A 7,693-nucleotide genomic window follows, 5' to 3' on the forward strand; every position below is an offset into this window, starting at 1 on the left:
AAGATTAAAATTGCTAATGAAATTTTGGGCACGCATTGTCATTGATAACATCTTATCAGGAGGCAGGGTTTGAGAGCAGACAACCTGTCTGACCAAAATTTATTAGGTGGGAATTTCCTCGTCCTAATCAGCCTGGGAGCACTACAGGAGACCAGGGCTTATTTCACCCCTTCGGCTTTGATCATAAAAGACGGCCGCCTCCAAGGGGGCCGTTCATAGGCCTACCCTCAGGGGTGCATTCTCTTTCTCAGGGATGTTCCTTGCTGAAAAAAAGGAATTCAGTGATATTTCTCCTATTTGCTTTTGAAAGAAGAGAAATATGGCTCTGTTCTGCTTGGCTCACTGGCAGTCAGAGTTTAAGGTTATCTCCCTTGTTCCCTGAACAATGCTGTTATCCTGTTCTTTTTTCAAGGTGCCCAGATTTCATATTGTTCAAACACACATACTCTACAAACAATTTGTGCAGTTAATGCAATCATCACATGGTCGTGAGGTGACATACATACTCCTCAGTTTATGAAGATGATGGGATTAAGAGATTAAAGTAAAGGCAGGCATAGGAAATCATAAGGGTATTGATTGGGGAAGTGATAAGTATCCATGAAGTCTTCACAATTTATGTTCAGAGACTGCAGTAAAGACAGGTGTAAGAAATTATAAAAGTATTAATATGGGGAACTAATAAATGTCCATGAAATCTTCGCAATTTATGTTCTTCTGCCATGGCTTCAGCCAGTCTCTCCGTTTGGGGTCCCTGACTTCCCACAACATCTCTCCCTTTCTTTTTATATAAATGTGCCATAGCAATGAAGGCTTGTTCATTCTCTTGATTTTTAAGCTGGATTCTTTGACTGGTCTGGCACACTAAAAACAAGATGATTAAACAGAGAAACATAATTCCAAAATTTACTACAGTGGAGTCCCCAGTAGATTTAATCCAAGTAGTGAGGTTTAATCCATAAATATTTTCTGCCACCTGATCTAATACCTCAGCTCCAGGCACAATGGATAAGTGAGCTTGAGAGGCTTCAAAAATTTGTTTCTTTAATTTAGTTATGTCCAATGATAAATTATCTTCCCTACCCAGAAGGTGTCCTTTGACCATTTCCCATGAATGATCACTCTTGTTATAGGCATACAGGGTGATACAGAAATCAGAGGTATTCCAGTCGCACTGTATTTGCATGCGATGTTCGAGACTCACTACCCAATCTCCAAGCCAAATAACAGACTGTCTTAAATCATTAATTTGATTAACCAATATTTGATCAATGCCTTGTTGACAATTCCACATTTGGGTGGAATTGGTTTGCCAATCATTAACAAAATGAGCCGTTTGAATAGATTGATGTAATGTCATTCCAGCAGTGGTGGCCAGTGCAGTGACTGTAATTAAGCCCATGATCACAGCGATTAAAGTGAAAACAAATCTCTTAGATCTTTTTAGAATTCGCTGTAACACTTCATTAATTAAATGTATCGAGCGGAAGGATTTCCAAGGTCTGGGCAAGGTTACTGGAATCCAGATTCCTTCTCAAGCTTGAACCAACATTACACTTTTCCTGGAGTCAAAATGGGAATTAATACAACAGTAAAAGCAAATTTTAACAATCCAATTTATGTAAAGCAATATGAAAAAAAGACAGTTTTAAGATCAATAACTATGAGGGGCCAATTTTAGGTATTAAAGCAGGGGCAGGCATGCCAGGTTGGACGGCTCCCATAGGTTTAATTACAGTGTTAATGGCCCTTAAATTCGTTACCATCTGCCACTTGCCTGATTTCTTTTTTACTAGAAACACTGGAGAATTCCAAGGGGAAAGAGAGGGTTCCACATTTCCAAGTTGTAACTGTTCAGTAACCAGTTGAGTTAAAGCCTACAGTTTTATTTATTTATTTTATCTTATTTATTTATTTATTTTAGAAAGCAGCCACTGCTGAATCCAAACGGGTGTGTCAGATTTTCATTGTAAAGTGATAGGATCAGGAGGTGTGGCAGCGGCCGTCACTAAAACAGTCCTGTTTTCTTTTATAATAACTGGGAGGGGTTTAGTAATCCCTTCATGTTTTGGACCGAGACCAAGTCCAGGAACAAACCCCATGTTTTCCATCATATGCTGACTGGGAGCACTATAAGAGTTATGTGGAATATTAATTTTAGCTTCAGTATCTACTAGGCCCTCAAAACTTTTTTCCTTTAATGTGTACGGTGTAGGTGGGCCATTGTTTAGAAATTACATTAATCCAAGAAGTTGCCTTTTCACTGCTGGAGCCCATGCCAGGGCCACCATCCCAGGGCCGCATGTCTTATCTCCTTTGTTTAAAACGATATTAGGTAGTAAAAGCAATTGAGCTTGTTTAACAGTAGTAAAAGAAACAGGAGCTTGACCTGGGGCACATAATTTATCCCAAGCTCTCATACACACCTTTGTTACTTGTTTTGTGATAAGAGTATCAAAGCCTAATTGGGCATAAGTATTAGAGAAACTGTCAGAACCTGCGAGCTGAGCCTGAGTAATTAGAATGCCATTAGTTCGATTTAGTTGAGCCTGCAGACAGGCCTCCTCTGCCCACCAGGCTGAGATGGAACAGCTTTTTGCCAAAAGGTCCCAGTCTAAAGGAATCAAAATGACCTCAGTACAAAAAGTTTGTAATATCATTTTAACATAAGGAGAAGTAGGGCGATACTGAGTATGAGCATCCTTAAATTATTTTTAAAAAGTAAAATTGAGCAGCGCATATCAACGCAGACTGGAATGAGAGTGTGAGAAAGGGGAACTGAAGGAGTAGAAGAAGCAGAAGTATACTGGTGATTACAGGCGTTTATGTGTGAAGAAGGGTACAGAGAAGCAGGTTGAGTGGATGGCAAAGTGACCAGTTGAGGAACCGAGATGACAGGAAAGTGAGGGGCTGAAGTGGACAGGAAGGGCCTATAGAATTACAGGTAAATTGTAGTTTGGTCCTGGAGCCATTAGGTGACACCCGGAGGCAAATGTTGCAAAGGTTTGAAGAGGGAATAATTAGCATATCTATGGTCCATTTGGTCCTGGGCTGTGTGAGTCCTGGCCTTGGGAGCTTCAAGTACTGGCTCTTCATGAAAAAAAGATCATCGGGCGTAACATTAAGTCAAAGTCACTGGAGTTAGACATCGAATTTTTGGTATCTTTAGGTAGGGGAGGAGTAGTTGAAGGGAGAGGCTGATCAGATAACGAAGGCCCTGTGGGAGAGGAAAGTTGAGGAGGTATTAGTATGGCATGCACCAAGGCCCAATCATCCCAAACAGCGATGGGAACATAATTCCCTGTCCAGACCAGTTCCTGGAATGCTGCAACAAGATCCCATACTTTTACATATATGGTTCCTTTTTCAGGAAACCAAGGACAGTATTCTTCCACCGCCCCCTGAATAGAGTGACCATATTTTCTGTGGTTACTCGGACCCTTCCCTGTTTTAACAGGTCTACATCTAAGGTTTCTTTTTCAGGAAACCAAGGACAGAATTTTACCACTGCCCTGAATAGAGTAACCGTATTTTCCATGGGCACTCAAACCCTTTTCTATTTTAACCGGGGTTTAATATAGAAGAGGTAAGTATAATTTTTATACTCCGTGTAACCCACAGTTAACCCAGACCATACACAGACTACTTACCAGTCGTCAGGGAGTTGAACACGCATATCTGTGGACCATACCGATGACGTTTCTCCACATCTACCAAAGGGAATCAGGTTCCCATATGCACCTAGGAAAAAAGAAAAAACCATGTTGGCGCATCAGATATTGGGGGAACCTGCCCCCGATAGTTAACGTGGGTTCTTTTCTATTTCCCTAAGCATTGACTGGTCTGAGAAACAAAGGGAAAGAGTACAAAAGAGAGAAATTTTAAAGCTGGGTGTCCGGGGGAGGCATCACATGTTGGCAGGTTCCGTGATGCTCCCCAAGCCATAAAACCAGCAAATTTTTATCAGTGATTTTCAAAAGGGGAGGGAGTGTACGAATAGGGTATGGGTCACAGAGATCACATGCTTCACAAAACAATAAAATATCACAAAGCAAATGGAGGCAGGGTGAGATCACAGGACCACAGGATGGGGCAAAATTAAAATTGCTAGTGAAGTTTCAGGCACGCATTGTCATTGATAACATCTTATCAGGAGGCAGGGTTTGAGAGCACCAACCTGTCTGACCAAAATTTATTAGGCGGGAACTTTCTCGTCCTAATAAGTCTGGGAGCGCTACAGGAGACCGGGGCTTATTTCATCCCTTCGGCTTTGAACATAAAAGATGGCCACCTCCAAGGGGGCTGTTCATAGGCCTACCCTCAGGGGTGCATTCTCCTTCTCAGGGATGTTCCTTGCTGAGAAAAATAATTCAGTGATAGTTCTCCTATTTGCTTTTGAAAGAAGAGAAATATGGCTCTGTTCTGTCCAGCTCACTGGCAGTCAGAGTTTAAGATTATTTCCCTTGTTCCCCGGACATTGTTGTTATCCTGTTCTTTTTTCAAGGTGCCCAGATTTCATATTGTTCAAACACATATGCTCTAGAAACAATCTGTGCAGTTAACACAATCATCACAAGGTCCTGAGGTGACATACATCCTCCTCAGTTTACAAAGATGATGGGATTAAGAGATTAAAGTAAAGACAGGCATAGGAAATCACAAGGGTATTGATTGGGTAAGTGATAAGTGTCCATGAAATCTTCACAATTCATGTTCAGAGATTGTAGTAAAGGTAGGCATAAGAAATTATAAAAGAATTAATATGGGGAACTAATAAATGTCCATGAAATCTTCACAATTTATGTTCTTCTGCCATGGCTTCAGCTGGTCCCTCCATTTGGGATCTCTGACTTCCCGCAACAGGTTCAGCTTGATTTCATTGGACAAATACTTGATGAGTAACTAGTATGTGCTGATGCAAGGGTACAGAAGCAGAGGTCCTGCCCTCAAATAGCTTGTAATAAGGGACAGATAGTAAAAAGTTGCATGCATCTGTGGCCTTACCTTCTCTTTACACTGTCTCACAGGTTTCCTTCCCCTAATAACAGGTGTCTAACATCTAATTTCTTGACAAGTCATAAGCTGGCCAGAGAGTGAGGCAACCAAAGGCAGAGGCCCCCAGGATTTCCCCAGGATTTTTCACAAGTCAAGACTGAGCTACTTCCACTATACTAAAAGGAAGAAGGAGAAGAAGAAGAAGAAGAAGTGATGAAAAAAGGTGCAAAATAGTGTAGTATGTTTTGAATAAAAAAAAAACTTTGACATAATACACAGAGTTATATAAAAATAAGGCCAAAATAAATCTTTATCTTATGAAAATATTAATTATTTGCTAACTACAAGTAGTAGGGTCTGCTAACGTGATACTCAGTTTGTATGATACGTGTTTCTCAGTGCTCTTAGTGTGCCTTTGTGACTGAATGAAGGTCAAAAGTCTACAGTCAAGAGTCTCTCACCTATCCTGCGATAGGTCACAGAGGTCACCTGGGGCAATATCTATGGGCCAGCCATTGATCTTTGGTCACATTGGCCAAAGCACTGGGACTAAATTTTCTGGATGAGGTGATTTGCAGGAGACCTTTTTTCCATGGAATCAAAGTCATTTTTAGATCAGGAAGAAACTCTGGAAATAATGAATCCAAAACTCATTTTATAGGTGAGAATATTGAGAGCCATTGACATTAAATTATTTATTTAAAGTAACACTGCTACTGTGTTTTAATTCATCTCTTACCACCTCCCCGACCCCAGCTAAGTTCAATATACATAATAGATGCACAGCAACTGCACGTTACGGGTTCAGTTCAGGTCTCAGGGTTCAGGGTTGAATGGGTGTGGTCTGGGCAGCTCTGCCACCCATGAGCTGCTGACTCATGCTCAGAACACTGAGATTTGATTCTCTCCTACCTCCCTCCAATTCTAAAGAGGATGATAATAATAACAAACCCATATAGGCTTTGTTCTAAGTACTTGAAAACACATTAACAAGTTTATTTCTGTGGGGCAGGTACACCTATTATGCCTGCTTTACAGAAGCAAAAACAAAGGCACGTAGTAATCAAGTAACTTCCTTAAGTTTACAAAGTTAGCTGTGGGACAGTTCTGGTAGTTTGGTTGCAATATCCATGTTCTTATCTACTGTGCTACACATTGCCTCCTGAGGTGGAAGTCAAACTTACATTTGAAAGTTATTGAAGTTAAGACTTCTCTACCTGGGAAATAACCCAGTTTCAACTTCAAACCAATATGTATGAAAGAGGCAATACAGTAAAGGGACAGAATGCTGACTTGGACAATGGGAGTGGCAGGAAGGAAATGGAATATTTGTTAGATGCCTTTGTGCATGAGGTATTATTCTAAGTATTTTATGGATATTATTTCATCAGTCCTAACACCAAGCCTGAAATACAGATAATTTGCAGGCAAAGAAATAGGCTCAGCTGCTCTGCCTATGGAGTAGTCATTCTTTTCTTTCTCTACTTCTCTCTTGAAAAAAAATAAAAGAAAGAAACTGAGGCTTAGAGGGTTTACACGTACTCAAAGCAGGTCTCTCTATTTCTTGTTGAGTATTATGAGGATGAGAGCTGATGAAACTTGGTGCCTGATGGCGCTACTACCAAAGCTCAGACCTCAGGCAAGTTCTCGGGTTCCCTGCATCTGGGACTAGGAGGGTAAGAGTTGGGTTCCTTCTGGGCTTCTGGATTATTCATTCCCTTATGTATCTATCCATTTTACTGGAGCTTTCACAGGGCCTCCTAGTGAAGGAGTAGGACCCAAGTTGACATCTTGGACCACCCATGGGAAGAGACTGGAGAAAAAGCCTGTGCTGGATCGGATCTAGGATTCCAGCATTGCTGCTGATCAGTCCAAACTGGAAGCGTGTGTCAATCCAGCATGAAGCTTGTAAAATCTTGTTCTGGGGAGTTAGGATTTCCAAGTGGGCCATATTTCCTCTAAGGTGTTGTTGTACTAGCAGATACTAGCTTCAAAGACATAGCTATGGCTCTCCTCTCAGTCTCTCCTGTGTGCTGCACAAACTGAAGGTGGGCCTACGTAGCTCCCTCACTCTGTAGACCCTGACTCTTGCATGGGTTTACAAAAGGGCTCCATATCATTGCCTTGGTATCTCATATTCCTCCCACCTAGGAGGCCTTGTCCAGACAAGTCATCCTTTTTAGCCTCTCTGATATGCCTATTGTACCCGAATCAAGTTCCTTGAAGGAGTCTCTTTGGGGGATAAATTCACAACAAATTATTTCCTGAGCACCTGATCACACATGTGAAAAAGATCACTTCTGTCTTTAGGAATTATTAATCTAGTTGAGGAGGTAAGATATTGCACAACAAAATGTAATCGAGGCTATGTTAAATGCCGTAAGAGGGGCACTAAAGCACTTGAAGACTGGTATATAGGAATAAGCGGGTATGCTGGACATCTTCCATTTGTCTCATCAGATCCACTCTTCATTGATCCCACCTGGCATCTGTGGGCTCTGGTGCCACTGGCTTCCGGTTGGGCCTGGGCAATTTCCAGCATGAGATTGGAGGGTGGATGGAGAATGGGTTTGAAATATTTAGTCCCTTGGCCTCCCTCCTGCCTGAGTGCCAAGGATTTGCTGTGACTGTTACAGCTCCTATCTGGTGGCCTACTCTATAGAGTTGTTCTTGCTAGGTCACAGCTACTGCTTTCTCC

The sequence above is a fragment of the Rhinopithecus bieti genome, unplaced genomic scaffold (genome assembly GCF_001698545.2).
Source record: "Rhinopithecus bieti isolate Rb0 unplaced genomic scaffold, ASM169854v2 scaffold_9981, whole genome shotgun sequence".
Lineage (NCBI taxonomy): Eukaryota > Metazoa > Chordata > Mammalia > Primates > Cercopithecidae > Rhinopithecus > Rhinopithecus bieti.